Raw genomic sequence first — 22,809 nt, forward strand, 5'->3', positions numbered from 1 at the left:
TCGGGTCTCAATGGTTCAGTGATTTAATGCTGGCATGGTATTCCACAGGCCCTGGGTTCAAGTCCAGATTGAGACTTTATTTTTTACCTCCTGTGACATTTGGTGTCCAAATCATTCCCTAAACAAAACCGATTCTACCCATGTCAATCACTACCAACACCAAACCAAGCTTTCTTAATGTCAGTCACTAACATCACCAAACCAAGCTTTCTTAATGTCAATCACTAACATCAACAATCCAAGCTTTCTCAATGTCAATCACTAACATCACCAAACCAAGCTTTCTTAACATCACCAAACCATGCTTTCTAAATATCAATCACTAACATCATCAATCCAAGCTTTCTTAACATCACCAAACCATGCTTTCTAAATATCAATCACTAACATCACCAAACCAAGCTTTCTCAATGTCAGTCACTAACATCACCAAACCAGGCTTTCTCGATGTCAATCACTTACATCACCAAACCAAGCTTTCTCAATGTCAATCACTAACAACACCAAACCAAGCTTTCTCAATGTCAATCACTTACATCACCAAACCAAGCTTTCTAAATGTCAATCACTTACATCACCAAACCAAGCTTTCTCAATGTCAATCACTAACATCACCAAACCAAGCTTTCTCTATGTCAATCACTAACATCACCAAACCAAGCTTTCTCTATGTCAATCACTTACATCACCAAACCAAGCTTTCTCTATGTCAATCACTTACATCACCAAACCAAGCTTTCTTAATGTCAATCACTTACATCACCAAACCAAGCTTTCTCAATGTCAATCACTTACATCACCAAACCAAGCTTTCTCTATGTCAATCACTTACATCACCAAACCAAGCTTCCTCTATGTCCATCACTTACATCACCAAACCAAGCTTTCTTAATGTCAATCACTTACATCACCAAACCAAGCTTTCTCTATGTCAATCACTTACATCACCAAACCAAGCTTTCTTAATGTCAATCACTTACATCACCAAACCAAGCTTTCTCAATGTCAATCACTGACATCACCAAACCAAGCTTTCTCTATGTCAATCACTAACATCACCACACCAAGCTTTCTTAATGTCAATCACTGACATCACCAAACCAAGCTTTCTCTATGTCAATCACTAACATCACCAAACCAAGCTTTCTTAATGTCAATCACTAACATCACCAAACCAAGCTTTCTCAATGTCAATCACTTACATCACCAAACCAAGCTTTCTCAATGTCAATCACTTACATCACCAAACCAAGCTTTCTCAATGTCAATAACTAACAACACCAAGACTTTAAACAAATTATCCATTCATAATTATTATGCTTCCTGTCAGTTTGTCTCTATATAATCCATACCCTACTATTCTCGCAGAGTGTTCAAAAGATTTACATAGTGTAAGCATACTATGCCGAAATATGCACGGCTTCCATTCTGAGGAAAATCCAACAACGCCCATACAGGGGAGCGACCCCGATATTGTCAATCCGACGTGCTACCGATTACGCCACAGACGCCGTTATGTGTCGTATTGTACTATAATATATATAAACTAAGTTTCAAATATTTTACACTTAAGATTAAAAAAAACAAAATAATTCTTCTAAAATAGTTTCTTGCAACCCCCCTTCCTTCACTTAAATAATATTCTCTAAAACTATCTGTAGATTTTACTTAAAGCATGGAACATTCAAAATTAAAGAAAAAGATTATGACGTACATGTTGCACAAGGTGACGTCCACTGGATGAAAAGTCTAGTTTCCGCAAAACTGAAACTATGCGGAAACCTTGCTGAAACTTGGCGTTGAAGTTTCCTGTATGGTTTCCGCAATGCGGAAACTATATAATAGTTTCAGCAAGTTTCAGTTGGGTTTCCGTATACTGAAACCATTAGGTTTGTTTCCTAATAGTTTCCGCAAAACGGAAACCAATGTAAAATTTAATGAAACGTCAGTTTAACGATACGTTTTAGTTTCAGTAGGTTTCAGTTTCCAGAAACTATTAATTTCGATTCCATATGGTTTCCGCATGCTGAAACCGTACTGAAACTTTTTCTAATTTTTTTTCAAAAGGGTAGAAAAATCAACTCATATGCATATGATCTTTTTACTATTGATTTCGATTCCATATGGTTTCCGCATGCTGAAACCGAACTGAAATTTTTTCTCTATAATTTTTTTTTCAAAAGGGTAGAAAAATCAACTCATATCATCCTTATATTTATTTACACATTTGAAAAAAAAAAATTGGTTTTATTTTTAAATATCTAATAATTCATATTCAGATTTTGTGATGTGCCTGCTCTGTGTAAACTTACACATACCGATATTGATATCAATGATAAGCATATTATACAAGATCCTTGCTTCATATTAAATGTATTTCATATTGTGTCGGAATTCAAAATATTATTTTTAAACAAAATCGATTCCTCGCACAAGGATTTTCTACATTACCCAACTCAATACTCCCCCTCGGGAATTGATTATTTTGAAAACATACATCATTTTCACAAAACTACGATTACGTTTAATGTAAAGTTGTTTAAAAAGAAAATAAGTGTGTCTTCATGGTGCATGAAATACAGATAATTACGAGAGTGAACATAATCTGAGATAGAAAGGTTTGCATTTATATTCTTTATACATGTTTCTATATTAATATTCCTTAATGGATATCATTTCAATAATTTCAATTTGTTAACAATACATATTGACTAGGAAGCCTTTTTTACTATTCATATATATATAGTTCAATAGTTACATGTACTAGTTATTTTTATAATAACATTGATTTAATATCTACATATATGTATATTTATTTCCGTCTTCGTGAAAACATTTTATTCGTAAGCCGCGGTTTTACAGCATTTAAAAAATATTACAAGAAAACATGCCCTGAAAATTTGATGTCATGTTTCCCAGGATTTGCAGCATTTTATACACTGAATTGACTACGGATTTTTTCCGTTATTTCCTGATTATGACAATGAGCACACGGCGGGTGTGACCGGTCAGCAGGGGATGCTCACTCCTCCATGGCACCTGATCCCACCTCTGATGTTTCGGAGGTCCGTGTTTGCTCTGCTCTTGTTTTGTATATTTGTTTAATGGACGTTGAGATTGAATACTGTTCGTTATTTCCATATCCTTATGTTAATCTAATTAAAATTAAATCTTCCATTTGTTCGAGGAACTCTTATATGTAAAAAGTCTGCTTTTGTGAAACAATATCCTGGGAGCTAATGGAAAATCTCAAAATTTTAATTAGATTGTATATTATGTGTAGGCTTTTTTTTTTTATTTTGTTTTATTTCATATATCTTGCTTTCGTGATGTTAATTAATGCTATATCACTGAAAACGCGGTATAGTTTTTAGTAATATGTTCAATTATATTCGTATTGAGATGTATAATGTGCTAAATATGTGATTTAGAACTTAGTTTTTTTTTAAAATAAATTTAAAGTAGTCTGTAAGTTGATCAAATTTTCAATTCTTTACGTTGAATTCCACTCGCGGGCACCTGTCCTCACGTGCCACAGGTGGGGAGACACGTGTCGCGAAGACACCTGCTACCGTCTTGGTGTATTTTTTGTATATTCTATGTGGATTGAGAGGTTTTTCTACCTTAGAGGAACAATGGACTGTGACCAGGCGTAATATATATACGCAGTACATGGTATACACAACTAGTCTTTACTAATGACCCCAAGGTTTCTGAACATTCAAAATTAAAAATAAATCACACTCACACTATATAAAACTTCACCTAAAATCAAACATATCATATGTATAATGTGTTAATATGTAAAATATTTCATAGAATGTTTCATATTTAGCATAAGAAGTTTTTTTTTTATGTGTTGGTGATTAAAAGAAAATAGACAAACTTCTTAAATATTTACCTACCAATCTAATATAATAAAATTAATCTATTGGTAAGGAGAATATTTGCTATAGCTAGTTCAATAGACTATTTAAAAAATTTCATTATTATTTTACAATTTCTCCACAAAAAAAATCGGCAACCACAAAAAAGAAATCGACAATTAATGGTATTCCTTGTTTGACACCATTGTAAACTTCAAATATTAAAAATATTTAGAGGTCAATGAAACGCAACCTATGAAAACTAAGTCTATTTTATTTCATAATTATAACTTTTTTTTACTATAATTGTTATTATTATTTCTAAGTACATTATATTAAAACAACGTTTTATTTCTAATTTAGAGTCCAAATCAGAAAAGTGTGAGATTATTACAATAATAAGGAAAAGATAAGTCAATCAATAGCAAATAAACAATTATTAAAAGCAATTAATAACCCTGTATTATAAAGGAATAAAGAAGAATTTACATATGACATGTGTACTAAAGGACTATGACCACTTCTATTACATGATATTATTTATATAAATTTGCCTGCAAAATTAAGAGTTTCCGTATCTTCTGTATTGAGTGACCAATATTTTTTTGGTTCATCATCTAAAGCTGAGAAGTATGGAGATTTACCATTAATAAACTGAAATATTTTTTTTTTAGGGGGGGGGGGACATGTTTGACGATCATATTTTTTTTTTTTACATGACAATGTTATAAAAACAAAATGAATTTTACATCTACATAATCGATCTTCAGGAGAAATATTGGTAAATCTCCCCACTTCAATTTGTAAGCTGTGACAGGAAATTCCTAGATAACAAATAGACTTGTACATTCATGTTGATATTTTCTGAGAAGAAAATTTTCAACAATTGATGAATAATTCTTATAACCCCAATTTTGCTTATGAGTTGCACATATGTGGTTAATATGCCATCAGCATAACTTTGTTGTCTTGTATACCATTTTCTTTTTTCTTTTCTTTTCTTTTTTTTTTTTTACACAATAATCGAAGTACATATGTACATGTGACTTTAAATCATTCTATTTGAAAACATTAGGACAGTCGGAGTCTGTTTCAACAATTACCATAATCATGTAATAAATGTCTAAAATTCGGTTTTTATCCCCTTCGATTCCATGATCAATTTTATGTTATCATTCAAAACTGTTCATTCTATTGCCATATATAAATACAAGGACATTTTCATTTAAAACGTAAAAAAAAAAAAATTGCCAAAAGAGAAACTGAATTTTCCGTAAAGAATTTGAATCACTAGGTGGCGTATCGCGGCAGAATGCTTCTCTCTCATTGGTTAGATTTTCAGAGAAGAAAGAAGGACAAAATGGCGAAGAAAACACCAAGAATTTGCTCAAGAAAAACAACAGAGATGAGAAGATCTTTTGAATCTACACTGAAGAAAGGCACCCCAAACGGCAGATTAGATACAGGTAGTTATTTCTTACAGTTCAGGGCACCTTTATTTTTGTGTTTATTGTCTGAAATCGTAAGAATAATGTTGAGCTAAAGTGGCGCGTTCCCAAAATTCAAAATGACCATTGTACAGTTGTAATTATTGTGAAAAAGCTCCTAGTAAATCATTTTCACCTTAGGTTGTAATACTTATAATTAATCGCTGTTAAAACGGATGCATGCATTTTGCACCGTTGTATTTATCCATCATGTTTCGTATGAATATTAGAATATGCTATTTTATTTTTGATGGATCTTATAAAATTTACATAATTTAAAAATTACAACGTGTTGTAGTATTCCGGAATTTTAAATGTAGGTTGGTTTTCAATATATTTATGTACAGTATCCGGTGCAACTTTTTCATTTGGAAAATCGAAAGATTTGACCCCACATGTTTTTTAAGAGGGCATTGTTCATGCTGAGAGTTCAATACCAGAAGTATCATCGTACATTTATTTTTTGCTATTGTTTTTATTATTGATATCACTGTGAAGGGGTTCAATATATTTTTAACATGTACATGCAATCTAGAATCGTAAATATTAGTCATGTAAGAGGGCATCATGATGGTAGAATGCCCTATTGTATCACTGTGAAATGCCAATTTGTACATGTTGTAGTCATGAAAGTAAAATTCCTGAGAACTTGCAGATTTTTGGGCTAGAAAGTGACTTGATAATTTTCAGAATGCCGCACATTATTCAAGTTGAAGTATTTTATTTTCATACCATACATAAGGATTTTAAAGCAAATGTCGAAAGTGAACAAACTATTTATTTACAAAGATACATAAGCATCTTTTCTTACAAGGCATAATTATGATGAAGTAAACTTAAAATGATATTTATTTTAAATTAAATTTTAATTTCTTGTGGACACATATGCATGTTTTGATCTATATGAAATAAATAAGACTATTGAAGCAAACTAAAACTTGATTTAGTGTGCATGGATTAATTCTTCATTAGAAATACTTATGTTATTTTTGTACCTTGGGCTTCAAATATTAAATGTGGTGCTGCACCGTGCAGTTTCTAAATATCAGAAATCACTTTTAAATCATATTAACCATAAACATGATTCTCTTGATATCAAGGGAACAGCTATTGTTTACCTGTATATAAATTCTGCATTATGATAGACTGGAGCTTGATGAAATGAGCAATTGGCCATTATCAATTTCTTAAGTTGCATGCATTGATATTATATAGTCATATACTAATATTTGTTTGTTGCTCGTAGAAATTATTATATCCGTTTAGAGAACTTTTTCTTTATGTGGATACATCACCAACACAGTCTCTGCTCTCATCCGAGGGAGCGGTCTCTATGTACTACATTGGATTCAGACCCGTGATGTAAGAATCAGCACCTACTTCCTGACTTCAGGCGTGTCGCTCTAACCATTGGGCCACACTGTGTGACCCATTATGAAAATTTGACATAATACTTTTATATGACTTCTAAATTTTATTGACTTGATAAAATGACTGATACACAAATAAGATTTTTGTAATCTCTCTGTTTATAGCTGTTTACCATTTGCCATATTTCTATCACTAATTAAATCAATTTTCAACAATGGCCACTAAAGAGTCATAGTTCTGTCTTATTATATAAATAGTTATATGCCCTTGATGCAAAATGGAATAAATAAAATAATTTTGAATCAAAGAAGGCCTACATGTTTAAACAAACATAATTATGTTCCCCAAACGAAGTTGGGGAACATATTGTTTTTACTCTGTTTCTTATTAAGGTCTTCCGTCTTCAGCGGAAGACCTTCTTGTTATTCTTAGGTTTCTTTTCCACTATTTTTATTATTATTATTGTTTTTTTTTTCTTACCGATTTTGTGCACGCGATTTCTCGGAAACGGCTCGATCGATTTTCATGAAACTTACAGGACTGATAGAACATCAAGCAAACCTGATATATAATTTTTTGTTTTGATGACGTCACTTCCGGTTTTGAGATTTTAGCGATTTAGTGATTTTCAGAGGGTCACTTTGTCCACGAGTTTTCTCAAAAACGGCTTATGGTAGAAACTTGAGTTTTTCAGCAATGATAGAGCAATATATGTAGATGTGACATATGCATTTCATTTTGACCGGAAGTGCTGCACGCCGACGCTCGCTATGGTCCGAAAAATGGCATGTCGAGAATTTTAAAATTTCTAACCCTTTTTCTTCGATATCTTTTCACATAAAAATATTTTGTTAAGACATATATAACAAAAGAAGTGTAGAATTACTTGATCTTTCAAACAATATCTCGAAAAAAGGGCTGGCCCCTATTATAAAGGGCTGAGAGGGGCCAAACTTTTTTCCTTTATATCTCAAAAAGTATTTAGAATTTGTAATACGTCAAAGAAGCAAAGTTGTTCAAAATGCTAAGCTGAATCTATCTAGGTCATCAAAATACATCCGGTGACGTCACTTCCGGTCAAACCGGAAGTAGTATGGAAATGCATATTTTTGCCGTTCTTGACATATTTTTGGGTAACACATGTCACTGGAAGCATAAAAACTTAATTTTCCGTCCGTCTACACCACTTCCGGTCAAACCGGAAGTAGCCCAAAATAGCTTATTTTTTAAGGTTTTGACGCAAAATGAAATTATAAAGTCAATGGATTTAACTTAGCTCGTTGTTTTCTTTTGTTGACGTCACTTCCGGTCAAAACAGGACGGAAGACCTACTCGTTGCTTTGCAACGAGCTTTGCTCTAGTTATTATTATTATTATTATTATTATTTTTCTTCTTCTTCTTCCTGGGTACTTTTTTGTCCGGGAATGATCTTGTAAACTGTTCGTCCGAGGTAGGTAAAACCTTTTTAGGGTAAGTAGACATGTTATGCAGATTTGCGGAATCAAGGTCATTTTGCGCGCACGTGCTTGCAAGAGCGCGCACGTGCAACACTTGAAATAACCAATATAATAGATAAAGTGGGAATTTTTCTATTTTTTGATAAAATGCTTTGAAACTCATAATGTAAGGACACATTAGTAGTATAGACAAGATGGCATGGTCAAAATAGCAAGATCTCACGCGCATGCACGTGCGCTTCGCTCTGATTGGCTGAAACTAAAGTCTCAATATCTTTCTTGTTTCTTGTCATAATCTTTTGAAATTTTGAATATGGTCCTACATTATGAAGATCTACAGCATGATATATTAAAATTTTAATAAAAGCATGCGCATGCGCGCGTGCTGTAATCTGATTGGCTAAAACTTTAAATGGCTATATCTCCTTTCTTTTTTTTGACGAAATTCTTTGAAATTTAAAACATAGTCATGCATTACGATATCCTAAAATATGATATAGAAAATATTCATGAAATCACGCGCATGCACGTGTGCTGCAATCTGATTGGCTGAAACTTCAAATGGCTATAACTCTCTTGTTTTTCAACCAAACTGGATGATATTTAGAACTTGTATAAATATAAGGGACTCCTACAAGAAGGTGTAGTCATTATGCACGTGCTTGCGCGTGCGTGCACGTGAAATGAGTAAAATTAAAAATACACTCGAATGAGTGTTTTTTAATACTTTTGGATTAAATGCTTAATGATATTATTAAAATTTTAGATAGTGTAGACAAGATAATATGGTCGTTACGCACATGAACACGCGTGCAATGCCTATTTTTTTAATATATATTTTGTATTTTCTTGGAAGACCTTGATTAAGTCTAAATTCCATAAAGTATTTCTTATTTAATAGAGATTACAGGGAATATGGCACCAAAAGGGAGTTGGGGAGCGTTTGGGGAACATCTGTAACGGTCCCCGTTACAATTAGCACTAGTTATTATTATTCTTATTATTATTATTATTATTTTTCTTCCTGCAAAAATGGACTTTGCCGCGAGTGATCTTGTAAACTACACATCCGACTTAGGTGAAACCTTTTTAGGGTAGGTAGGCATGTTATGTAGATATCATCAAGGTCATATTGCGCGCACGTGCTTGCAAGAGCGCGCACGTGCAAAACTTAAAATGACCAATATATAATGGATATAACCGCAACTTTTCTATTTGTGACGAAATATTTTGAAACTTATAATGTAAGGATATATTAGTAGTATGCACAAGATGACATGGTCAAAATAGCAAGATCGCATGCGCATGCACGTGCGCTTCGCTTTGATTGGCTGAAACTAAAGTCTCAATATCTTTTTTGTTTTTTGATAAAATCATTTGAAATTTCGAACATAGTCATACATTAGGGAGATCTACAGCCTGTAATATAAGATTTATCATGAAAGCATGTGCATGCACATGTGCTTGCAAGAGCTCGCACGTGCAACACGATAAATGTCCAATATAACTGATACAGACATAACTATTTAAATTATTGATGAAATGCTTTGAAATTCATATTATAAGTATATATTAGAAGGATTAGACAAAATGACATGGTCAAAAAAGTAAGATCTCACGCGCATGCACGTGCGCTTCGCTCTGATTGGCTGAAACTAAAGTCTCAATATCTTTTGTTTCCTGTCATAATCCTTTGAAATTTTGAACATAGACCTACATTATGAAGATCTACGGCGTGATATATAAAAATTTTCATGAAAGCATGCGCATGCCCGCGTGCTGCAATCTGATTGGCTGAAACTTTAAATGGCTATATCTCCTTTGTTTTTTGACGAAATGCTTTGAAATTTAAAACATAGTCATGCATTAGGATATACTACAATATGATGTAAGAAAAAAACCATGAAATCACGCGCATGCACGTGTGCTGCAATCTGATTGGCCTAAACTTGAAATGGCTATAACTCCCTTGTTTGTCAACAAAACACGATGGGATTTAGAAAATAGATAGATATAAGGGACTCCTACAAGAAGGTATGGTCATCATGCACGTGTACGCACGTACGTGCATATTTCAGAGTGAAATGAAAAATACATTTGAAAGAGTGATTTTTCATACTTTTGGACTGAATGCTTTAATATATTGTATATTAAGATATGTAGATAGCGTAGACAAGATGATATGATCATAACGCACATGCATTCACATGCGCACGGGTGCAATGCTAAAATTTGAATATAATCGGTATTCTTCTGAGAAAACGTTGTTAAAGTAAAAAATGCACAGAGTTTGTCTTATTTAATGAAGCTTACAGGGAATATGGCACCAAAGAGGAGTTGGGGAGCGTTTGGGGAACATCTGTAACGGTTCCCGTTACAATTAGCACTAGTTTAGATGTAGTCTTGCTTTTATGAAAAATTGTAACTTATTTAATTTTTCTCACTCTCAGATATAATTCCTTTTCAAGAACTTTTAAATTGTGGTTGTGATAGGACTACCACTTAGAATTAGACCAGAGTGTGTCCATTTTAAAATGATACAATTTTCTATCATTATTTTTCTTTGTCACGTGTCTATTAGAATTTTAACTGAATGTCAGGTCAAGGAAATGGACATGCAAGTGGTTTTTGGGACTTTTCTTAGCTCATGCTAAAAACAAAAACAGTTATTAATGTACGGTACTATACTAACTTGATCTATTTTAATTTCAGATATCCACTGAACAAATCATCTGAAAACTAAGGCTAATAGGAGAGGATGAAGAATACTTCTGTTAAAAGGTATGTTTTAACAGTCAATAGGCAACGTTAATAAAATTTATTTAGCTCTATTTTAGGAAATTAAGGACTAAAGCATAAATTTTATGTTTTTATTTTCTATTGTTTTGTTAATCTCACTGTGTAATGTTAAACTCTCTATTTAGTATTTATCATCATGATCATAGTCAGTGTGTTGTGGGGTGGGGGGGGGGGTTAATGTAAGCTGCTTTCCTCTACTTTTTAAGTTTTATATAATATATTTATACGTTTCCATGAAATAAACAGATGTTAACATTTTCTTAGAAAGTCTCATTTTGCGAGCTACCTACTAAAATTGTATGATTTATTTAAGATAAGTATTATCAACATTTTCAGCTTCTCTGCAACCGCTCAACCAATTTCAAAAAATTTTGGTGAAGGGAACAAAATTTATAAATTTTATCCCCCCCTCCCCCTGCGGAGGGGGTGGGGCCAAAACCACTAAAATTCATGCAATCTTTGAAAATCCCCCTTCTTTTCCCCTCCTGAACATCAAGCAGTCAAACTGTTGGTATGATTGTAATCGGCATTGAGTCCTGTACCATAATTATGAAATTCATGACCCCAGGGTCAGGGATTCTAGTACTAGGGTGGGTAATATAGCTCTTTGGAATTAATCAAACCATTTAAGATGAAATAAAACCTATCAAAACATTTAGTAAATTTTGAAATGTGTGGCCTCAGGGTTAGTGGTTCCTGTGGGGTGGGGTACACAACTGGTGGTTATAAAGTGGAATTGCATTGTATCTTTATTACTCTGACCTACCTTTGGGTATTAAGTAACCAAAGTAAGCATGTTAACTAAGTGTATAATTATGATAAACAAAGGTGTGTCTTTCAAAATTGTGAATTTCATGGCTTTTTGTTTAAATTACGAACAAAATTCAATTGAGTGTAAGTTGTTTGGCCTAGAAAAAAAATATATTTGTTTCCCCTTTCAGGCTGAAAAAATATAGGTAGATAGGTAGGTAATTATTTTTTTTTTGAAAATTTTTTTTTTTGCTTCTTGAATCAAAAAGTGTATAGAAGTAACATTAATGACTAAAGAAATGGTGTTTTCAAGCATTTCTGTGACTTAAAAGAAAGGTAACTCAAACTTCTTTCTGTCTTGAACATGTTGAAAAGCTTGCAAAGTTGGAGACTATAATTCCCTGGGTGAAATCTTGCACTTCATGGGACAAAAGCATTAAAAAAAAATTTAGGGTCGGCACTATATATTAGGGTCGGCCGGGAACAAACATATTTTGTTTCTAGGCTTTACATGATACTCAGGTGACCTATAAGGTCTGTGGGCCTCTAGTTATTATTCAAATATCATGAATCATGGTCTAAGGGTCTAGGTTAGTGGTAAAAAAATATTTTGATGAACAAGTAGAATGAAGAAAAAAAAATCCTTAATTTACTCTGAAAATCTTATCAGGAACAAATCCATACATACATATTCAGTACATTTAAATAAATTCAAGTTTGTTTATTTTATTATCCCTTGTCAAGTGTTTAAAAGAGGCAACTTTAATAAACTAATGAGATTTTACACTTGGTAAATTTTTAGATTTTATTTTAAATCATTCTGAACAAAAATGCTGAAAATCTGAAATAAATCAAACAAAGGCTTGTGCTAGAACAGTTTTAGGAACTTTCAGTTTGTCAATCTTATTAAAATTAAATGTTAGATCTGCGCACATTGGCTAAAATCTAATGGCATCCTGTAGAGTGTCAAGTCAGACGTTAAATTCTATTAACCAATCAAATACTTGAATGCAAAAATTATTGTATTTAATTTATTGGAATGAATAAGTCTATAGTCTGAGTTGTTCGGTATTTGACATTTGACGTGACCTTCTATGGATGCTGTTAGATGTTGTGTAGCGAGTATGCAAGAGGATCTAACATGTTGTTTTATTTAGATTGGGATTTTGTTAAACTATATTTTTATATATTTTCAATAGGTTGAAGTAACTGACGAGCAGGTCAATCCAACTTGAACTTGAAGTGCAAGTGGGTCTTCAAAAATGTGGACCACCCAAGGACTTTTCTGTTGGTTGATGATGGACTACAAACTGAATATTTAACAAAGAAATCCACTTTGGTGCTTATTGGCTACTATTGATGTGAACTTGTGCATTTATTATACCAAGTACTTCTACATTTCCTTGATGATACTAGACTTGCATATACTGAATTCAGGTTTAGTTGATTGATTGCAGTTCCAAGTTCCTCTCGCAAGATTATATCTCTCACGTATGAGACATCATTAAATGCAGACATTTTCTCTGTCCTCCTGTTGTGACATGAGAGCTCGGACTTAGTTGTAAAAATATTTATGATGCAAGAGAAAATAAATGGCCAAGCCAATGTATGTAAATGTTGATAATAACATTAAATGTTCTTTGATAACTAGTGTTAATGTGTTGTTGTTTTTTCCAATATGAAAATTAAGGGGGAAAATGAGTTTTGGTTGAAAAGCTGGGCTAAATTGTATAATGTATAGTGTTTCTGTTGCGGAAACCTATGGTACACCATATGTATTACAACCGTATACGCATACTGAAACCTTGCGTAAACCTCAAGTTTCAGCAAGTTTCAGTTGCGGAAACCTATGGTACACCATATGTATTTCAACCGTATACGCATACTGAAACCTTGCGTAAACCTCAAGTTTCAGCAAGTTTCAGTTGCGGAAACCTATGGTACACCATATGTATTCCAAACCGTATACGCATACTGAAACCTTGCGTAAACCTCAAGTTTCAGCAAGTTTCAGTTGCGGAAACCTATGGTACACCATATGTATTTCAACCATATACGCATACTGAAACCTTGTGTATACCTCAAGTTTCAGCAAGTTTCAGTTGCGGAAACTATTTGGATTCGTGGACACCTTTGGTTTCCGCACTGCGGAAACTTGATGAAACTTGAAGTTTCCGCACTGAAACTTTGCGGAAACTATTAGTAACCTTAAGTTTCCGCAGAGTTTCAGTAGAGTTTCAGCTATGCGGAAACTGTATTTTTCATCCAGTGGTCATAATAGAGTAGACGAATGTTACAGATGATGAAACATTGGAAATGAAGAAAATATTGCCGTTTTTTTATACAGTTACAACAGTCAGCATAATAATAACAATAGTGTTGTACTTTGCATGCACTATGCCTAAATAGTAGTCAGGGTTTGACACATAGTGCACTCGCCTCCGGCTCGTGCACCATGTGTCAAACCCTGACTACTATTTAGGCATAGTGCATGCAAAACACAACACTATTATATAAATATAAACCAGTTTCAGAGTTCAAAATGTGATTGGGTGTTTAACATCCCAATATCTTCCTTTAGGTTCAGACTGGTCTTCATTGACCACTGACTTGGTCTAGTTACATGAATGAGCAAGCTAATTCTGAGAATCTGCACCCCCCCCCCCAATGTTTAAAGAAAGAAAAGTATCTGCAGTTGTATGAAGTTGGAGGGGGTGCATAGGGACTAATAGTATTTCGTATGAAAACAAAAGTGTTAAAACAGAATTTATGAAATGTGTGTATCCTTGCAATACGATTATAAAGGAAATCAATAATGCAATTAGAAAATACTGGTTGACATCTTTTTTTTTTAATTTCTCTTCCTCACCATAATTCTGGGTAAAAAACCTAAGAGAATGCTGATTCAGTTGATGTTCAAAGAGAGGTAAGTCTAAAATCATATAAAACTATTATACAGTATAATTTGTCCAAACTGGCTACCGTTGGTTCCATTGAATTTTGTCGGTTTAGACAGAATCCGGAGTGCAGGAAAAATGCAGGAAAATATTAATTTTAAAATTTCGTTGCTTATTTACAAGTACGTCAAATACATAATATAAAATATGAATAAATGATAATTTAAATCAATCAATATTTTGGAGTCTAGAAATTATAAAATAGTCTCGCATGACTTTCTTTATTTCGAATTCTTGTTTGTTCACGAAGTTTGAAAGTCGGGGTGAAATGTTACCTAAATCAAAACCTACAGGCACGCATATCATAGGCCTACTATATATCAAGCGGACCGGGTTTCACTAATGTCAAAGAGCTCATTCGATGTATAACCAGTAATGCACAATTATCTACGATTTAAAAATTACTGGACTGAACTTTTAATTTTTATGTAAAAAAAATACGTCTTTCCCACAATGTTATTGTGCCATGTTGAAATGCGTTCGATTTTCGATCCCGATTTATATTTTGATTTGTAAATCGCATACATACATTTTTGTATTGATGTTATAACGTGGTAAAAGGATTTAAAACGTTAAATTTTTTAAAATTGTAATTTAATCACGTAATTTTTTTTTCAAGCGGGCTGTGTTTCAGTGCTGCATTTAACTGAGTTAGTCTCATGGCACTCTGCTAATGTAAACACAGATTAGCACATCCACCACGAAAGGTGTTAAACACCCAATTTTATGTTAACGCCCCCAAAATTTACCTGATCCAAGATCAATAATTTACCGCCTGTCAATCATTAAAAAAACAATAGCTACTGATTTGATTGACAGGCCAGCTACCCGTGCTACCTGATAGTCTGAGTTTGTGTCCTTTGAAAACGATTGCCTGGTCACGCGTCAAACACTTTCATGTAGCCGCCTTGTATACACGGGGGTTAAAAAAAGAATCTTGGTAAAATTTTATTTTAAAAACAATTGAGAGTAGGTAATTAAAACATGGCTTCAAAAAATATCCCAACGGCTATATTGTATTTTAGGCGATGTGTCGTCCAAGATATCTGCTGTAGAATTTAGAGCAGTCCGTGCACAGAAACGCTATTTGTCGATTAAAATTGGAATAAGATAAATAAGAAAAGATATTTAGCACAAACGACACGGATACAACAGATACACAATTCATTTATCCCATGTTTTATCTACGTATATATGAATACAATCTATACCATGTTCCGTTGTCAAGTTCTGAAATTTAAGAAACAGCTAGGAGTTTAGAGATTATAACTTTTTAGTTCGAATTTCCTAACATCTGTCAATACCCAATGTTCGAAATTAAAAAGTGAATATATACAGCCAAAGATCAATTCTTAAAAGTAGAAAAGAAATCTTGCAAACAATAAAAATTTTTTAAACACACGAACATCCGGAAATGGTTAATATTTTCGACACTATTGTTGATCAGAACGTTGGCAATATTCCTATCGCGTTACGGTACATTGTACATGTTTACATGACGGATATGCCTACCTATGAATGGAAATATTTTATTTTGATATTTACACAAGTTTAATTTTAAAAAAAGGTATGTTTACTTTGTAGTTTTACTCTGTGTTCTTTTCTTTAATTTGTTAAAATATAAAAACGATATTTCTTTCTAATTTTTTTTCTTCATTAGATATCGCTGAAAGTATTTATAAATAAATTTTATATTGAAATATTTCAATTATTTCAAGTAGTTTCACTCAAATTTAGACACGAAACACGTAATGTTGACCCTGATTTCCAAACACAGACTTCCTGTGTAATGCAACGTGTATATAGATTTTTGACATCTTGGGTATTGGGGGTCTCCAGGTAAATAACACCACTGTTACTTTGACCACTCCCCCTCCTCAGGTAACTGTACGGTAAAAAAATTGGGTCTTTAATTCTTTGAAGTAACTCAGGCGTGGCCGGATTAGAGGAAATAATTACCGTTAATTATGAGCAGTTGGGACCAGTATGGCTGTTGGGAATACAAGATGAACAGTATCCGGACTACACAGAATTTTTTCTAATGAATTTGTTAAAGAAGTGCATGGGACTAAAGTTTATAGATGGAATGGACAAAAATCCGGAGTACTCAGAGTCCTGATTAGACAAATTTTACTGTACATGAAATTTGGAATTGTTGTCTAATAATTTTTTTAAATCTAATTTTCTATTCCTGACTTAGATTTCTGTATTCATATGCTGGCATTATTAGCCAATTCAAAATATTAATCAAACTTCTCTTAAAATTAATCAATTTTTTTAAACTTTTGAGTACTGTAGAAGTACTTTTTTCTGCATGATATTAATTTACGCTATGTACGTGGTCACAAATTTTCCATGGAAATTTGTCCCATCGAACTTAATGCAAATATAAGGCAAATAAAGAGAGTTTTAAAATATCTGCATAATTTTCTACCAGCAGATTGAACAGAAATAGAGATCCAGCGAAATAATGACCCCATGGAAAAAAAGTATGTCTACAGTATTATCAATTCATAAATTAACTTACAAAATTTATCAACACAAACGTATTTTTCCCTTCACGACCCTTTACATAAAAGAAAATCTGCCTTTGTTACTTTATTCCATTTGGATTGCACAGATCTTGAAAAATAGTAATTAACTTTTAATATCTTTGTGGCTAATATTTTATAGATCATCACTTTTGATTCAAGTTTTTAACTTTATAAGATCACACATCAAGTCTGAAATCAAATCTATTCACCGAGACATATTAGGCTAATAGGAATCTCTAATCAGTTCACAGTTATAATCCATACAGGGCAGGCAGTTTAATTGTCTTTGAATTCAATTAAAAAGTTGGGAATGCCAGTCTTCAAATATTTTATATTTTATTCTATTTTTTAAAAAAGTAAAATAAAGAAGTTAATTCAGCTGAGACTGCTTTGAAATAAAAACAAGAGGCCCAGGGGCCACAGCGCTCACCTGAGCACATCAGGCTTGAATTTACTCCCCCCCCCCCCCCTCCAGGCGGTCATCATTTGAACAAACTAGAATCTATACTACCTGAGGATGATTCCATATAAATATCACTAATCATAGCTTTGAAGTACTTGAACTAAAGATTTTAAAAAGGTTTCTCTATATATTCCTATGTAAAACTTGGGTCGGCCATTTTGGCCCCACCCTAGCCCCGGGGGTCATGATTTGAACAAATTTAAATCTACACTACCTGAGGATGATTCCACATGAGATTCATCTTTCCTGGCCCAGTGGTTCTGGAGAAGAAGATTTTTAAAGATTTTTCCTATATATTCCTATGTAAAACTAGGACAGGCCATTTTGGCCCCACCCTTGCCCGGGGGGTCATGATTTGAACAAACTTGAATCTACACTACCTGAGGATGATTCCACATGAGTTTCATCTTTCCTGGCCCAGCGGTTCTGGAGATCGAAGAAGATTTTTAAAGATTTTTCCTATATATTCCTATGTAAAACTTGGGTTGGCCATTTTGGCCCCACCCTAGCCCCGGGGGTCATGATTTGAACAAACTTAAATCTGCTCTACCTGAGAATGATTCCACATGAGTTTCATCTTTCCTGGCCCAGTGGTTCTGGAGAAGAAGATTTTTAAAGATTTTTCCTATATATTCCTATGTAAAACTTGGGTTGGCCATTTTGGCCCCACCCTTGCCCCTGGGGTCATGATTTGAACAAATTTGAATCTACACTACCTGAGGATGATTCCACATGAGTTTCATCTTTCCTGTCTTAGTGGTTCTTGAGAAGAAGTTTTTTAAAGATTTTTCCTATATATTCCTATGTAAAACTTTGGTCGGCCATTTTGGCCCCACCCTTGTCCCTGGGGTCATGATTTGAACAAACTTGAGTCTACACTACCTGAGGATGATTCCACATGAGTTTCATCTTTCCTGGCCCAGTGGTTCTGGAGAAGAAGATTTTTAAAGATTTTTCCTATATATTCCTATGTAAAACTTGGGTTGGCCATTTTGGCCGCATTTTTGCCCCGGGGGTCATGATTTGTACAAACTTAAATCTACACTACTTTAGGATGATTCCACATGAGTTTCATCTTTCCTGGTCCAGTGGTTCTGGAGAAGAAGATTTTTAAAGATTTTTCCTATATATTCCTATGTAAAACTTGGGTCGGCCATTTTGGCCCCACCCAGTTGCCCCGGGGGTCATGATTTGAACAAACTTGAATCCACACTACCTGAGGATGATTCCACATGAGTTTCATCTTTCCTGGCCCAGTGGTACTGGAGAAGAAGATTTTTAAAGATTTTTCCTATATATTCCTATGTAAAACTTGGGTCGGCCATTTTGGCCCCACCCTTGCTCCGGGGGTCATGATTTGAACAAACTTGAATCTACACTACCTGAGGATGATTCCACATGAGTTTCATCTTTCCTGGCCCAGCGGTTCTGGAGAAGAAGATTTTTTAAAAATGTCATTAATTTTTAACAAATTCATGATTATCTCCCCTTGGAAAAGGGCGTGGCCCTTCATTTGAACAAACTTGAATCCCCTTCACCCAAGGATACTTTGTGCCAAGTTTGGTTGAAATTGGCCCAGTGGTTCTTGAGAAGAAGATGAAAATGTGAAAAGTTTACGACCATCGACAACAACGACAACAACGACAACGACAGACAACGGACAAATTTTGATCAGAAAAGCTCACTTGAGCCTTCGGCTCAGGTGAGCTAAAAAAGTGAGTGGAAGATCTGGAAAAAAATTGGAACAAACAATTTTCAGATGGAGAAAAACAGTAAGGCAACCTTGACCTTTCAGCTTCATTACAAAAGCTTACAGAAAAACAAATTGTAATCTGATTAAAATTAATGCTGTATTATATCTATGACTTTTAGACCATTGGTTTTTTAAGGCCATGGGAAATTGAGATACAAAATTTCACTGCAAAATCTCAAAGACTTTTTATAATATATAAAACTGTAGATCATTATAATATTTTCGCAAGACTTTATTTTCCTGTGGTAATAGCCATCTGGTATTTATAAGCCAGACAAAATTATCGTGAGCTGCTGTGATCATTGAACATAATCCTTTAGAAAACAAATATTAGTGAGAATAAAACAACCAAGCAGACCAAGTAAGTTCTCCCCTTATAAAAAGGGATTTACAGAATTCTGCTGACTATTATTGTGTATATGAATTTATTATCTTGATCTCAAAATCTATATGGGTTTTTTCTTTATGTTACAGGGAGTTATGATATCAAATTTTCTTGAAAAAGCTCAAAGAAAACTTTAAAACCGTGTTGTTTGTAATGTATGACTTGTTTACCTTCACCTTTGACACCTCAACCTCAAAATGAACAGGGATCTTTTCCAGTCCATTTGGAGTTGTGTTATAAAATTGCATTACAAAATCTACGACGTTTTAAGATTAATTGATGGGGAAAATGTGATCAAAACAAAATGAATTTGTGACCTTGACCTGGTTAATGTATGATGTTTCATTCACCTTTGGCATTTTGACCTGAAAAGTCTAAGGGAACTTCTGTTAACCCATTGAGGAACCGTGCTACCAAAGTTCATTGCAAAAGCTCAGACTGTTACATGCAAGATATTGCTTGGAAAAAAGAATGTGCTAGACACAAACAAAATGAAAGAATAAATGACCCTGACCTTTGACTTTTTTTTACCTCAAAATCAAAAAGGAACTTCTTAATTCCAAAGGAATTTGTGATACTTAAAATTTACCTGCAAAAGCTCAAAGGCTTCTTGAGATTCTGTCCAAAAAAATTATTACACACAGACAATATATATATATATATTTTTAACCTTGACCTTTGTACTTTTACCTTATAATAAATAGAATGTGGAAGTGCGCTGACCAGACTGTTAGCCCTTATATAACTTGGCACATAATTTACTGATTAAGTGCTGTAAACAACCATACATTTTGGAAAAAGGGCAGATCCTGACTGAAGATTTTGATTGAATACCCAGAGAAGAGGTGATCTTATCACAACCTGGAACGTGACCAAGATACAACAAGCCTCCTTTATTATAAAAGTCCTTTGTAAATTAAATGGATTTTTTAAAAATTCCAACTTGGTGCAGAAAAAATGCAACGATAGTAAACAATTATCGTATTTGCACAAATCTGACCTAGTTATTTCATTGCTGTTCCCTGTTTACTATTCATATAAAAGGTGATAGGACCTTCAACATGGCTAACAGTTTTCAATTTCTGGTAAGCTCAAAACATTTAATAGTTATTAACATTTCTCTGTCTCATCATATCCTCATTTAACCTTGCTATTTATAATGTTCTCTAGTGTATATTGGTAATGCCATATAGATGTAAATCAAGGCAATTTTCCATTTATACTTGAGTCTACAGAAATTAACCTATTTCAAAAACTGTCAATGTACAGAGAGAATGTACGTAGTTTAATGAGGGCGACGCTGTCAATGTGATAGAAAACTGAATTTTATATTTGAGGTAACTTTCAAATTAAAATACCAATCAGGGATTGACAATCCAATTGTACAACGCCCGGGACTAGTGAATTTTAAAGGTGGGCGAGTGAAATTTTATCAACCACTTGCCCCCAATGGGCAAGTGACTTGAACAAAATACAAGAGGCCCACGGGCCTTATAGGTCACCTGAGTATCATGTAACAACTTTCCAGCGATTGTATTTGGTTTGTGTTTTAAGCCAAAAAGCATGAAATTCACAAATTTTGAAAGAGGCACCATTGCTTTAATATCAAAGGGGAGATTTCAAAGCATTAATTTATTTTTAGTCAAAGTACCCCCTTGGTACCCCTGACCCAGCAGCCCTGAAATTATCTACTTGAAAGAGGTCCCTTTCTTCATTATAAGGCCAGCATTTTTTTATGTTTAGGTTTAGTTATGAACATGAGAATAAAAAAGTCCCGAAGGAAAAGGAAATAATTTTTTTTTTTTGATAAATCAATTATTAACATTTGTACATTCTTTTTTTCATGCTATCCTAATAGGCTCCTTACCAATGGACACATAATGCTTACAAATAGGAAAGTAGAACATTTAAATGCTTATTTCATCATCTGCCAGTTTGGGCCAGTTACATAAATTTTGTGATGTTGATCAAAATATATTTTAAAAAATCAATTCTTTAAAAGTCTTTCAATATATCTTCATTTTTTTTAATATATGTTAGGCGAATGTGTAGACACTGTTCTAAAATTTACTTGATGCCTAAAATTATAATTCCTATCATAAAACAGACAGGGAGTATTTGGAATTAGGGTCAACATTTTTTCAATTAAGTGTAAAATAATTTTTCTGGCTGATACAAATGATACTACATGCCTGTATATATTTGTATATTCTTGCCTTTTAATAGTTGAATTTTTTTTATTTCTTCAGGTTATTTGTTTATTTCTTCTTCAAATGGACTTCACTTCTCCCATAGTTTTATTCATTACATCTGATGCATAAGCAACCCTTTTCTGAAGAATGATGCTTAGACCGTAAGCTATAAATGAGACCTAAACAGTTCCTGGCAATATGCAATAGCTACCACGGGCAGTTTAAAACCTGGGGGAGGAAAATAATTTACAGTTACTTTTGAAACGAATACATAATTATCTCACCAGCTTGTCATTGTGCAACAAAGTCGTCAGCATTTTATTTGTCCTTTGAACGGGTGAAACGTTTTGAATGGAATTCTTATCGATGAATTTTACACTAAACCAATCTGTGTTCCATTTCACCATTTTCATCTTTAAAACCGGAAGTGCGAGTTCGTAAATTTGAAATCTCGATCCCGACTCAATTTATAATTTGAAAGAAATTTTTTATTTTTTTCTAAAAATTAAAAACTGCAAGCAGAGGTTTTATAAAACTGAAAATAAAATAAATCCTGGCCTTAAATATGTAATCAGATCATTAGCATATTAACCAGGAGCAAAGGATAAGATGTTCAAAGAATTCATGCATTTCACTAAATAATCATTCAGAGCCCCATCCTAAAACAAGAACCCCTGACCCTGGGGCCATAAAATTCACAATTTTGGTAGAGGCATTCTTGCTTATCATAACTATGTACTTAGTTAGTTTATTTAATACCCAGGAGCAGAAAAGAAGATTTTCAAAGAATTAAT

The 22,809-nt window shown here is 33.5% G+C and overlaps 1 long non-coding RNA gene across 1 annotated transcript; it reads left to right on the plus strand.

Annotated features, from left to right (window-relative positions):
• The first annotated feature begins 5,152 nt into the window (after positions 1–5,152).
• Positions 5,153–13,048, plus strand: LOC134278936 (uncharacterized). The gene is made up of 3 exons (XR_009994547.1): positions 5,153–5,332; positions 10,895–10,963; positions 12,931–13,048. It is a non-coding gene; the product is annotated as an uncharacterized LOC134278936 (long non-coding RNA).
• The last annotated feature ends 9,761 nt before the right edge of the window (positions 13,049–22,809 follow it).

Source organism: Saccostrea cucullata, unplaced genomic scaffold (genome assembly GCF_032062105.1).
Source record: "Saccostrea cucullata isolate Sc308-1 unplaced genomic scaffold, CSIRO_AGI_Scuc_v1 ctg6181, whole genome shotgun sequence".
In the NCBI taxonomy this organism is placed as follows: domain Eukaryota; kingdom Metazoa; phylum Mollusca; class Bivalvia; order Ostreida; family Ostreidae; genus Saccostrea; species Saccostrea cuccullata.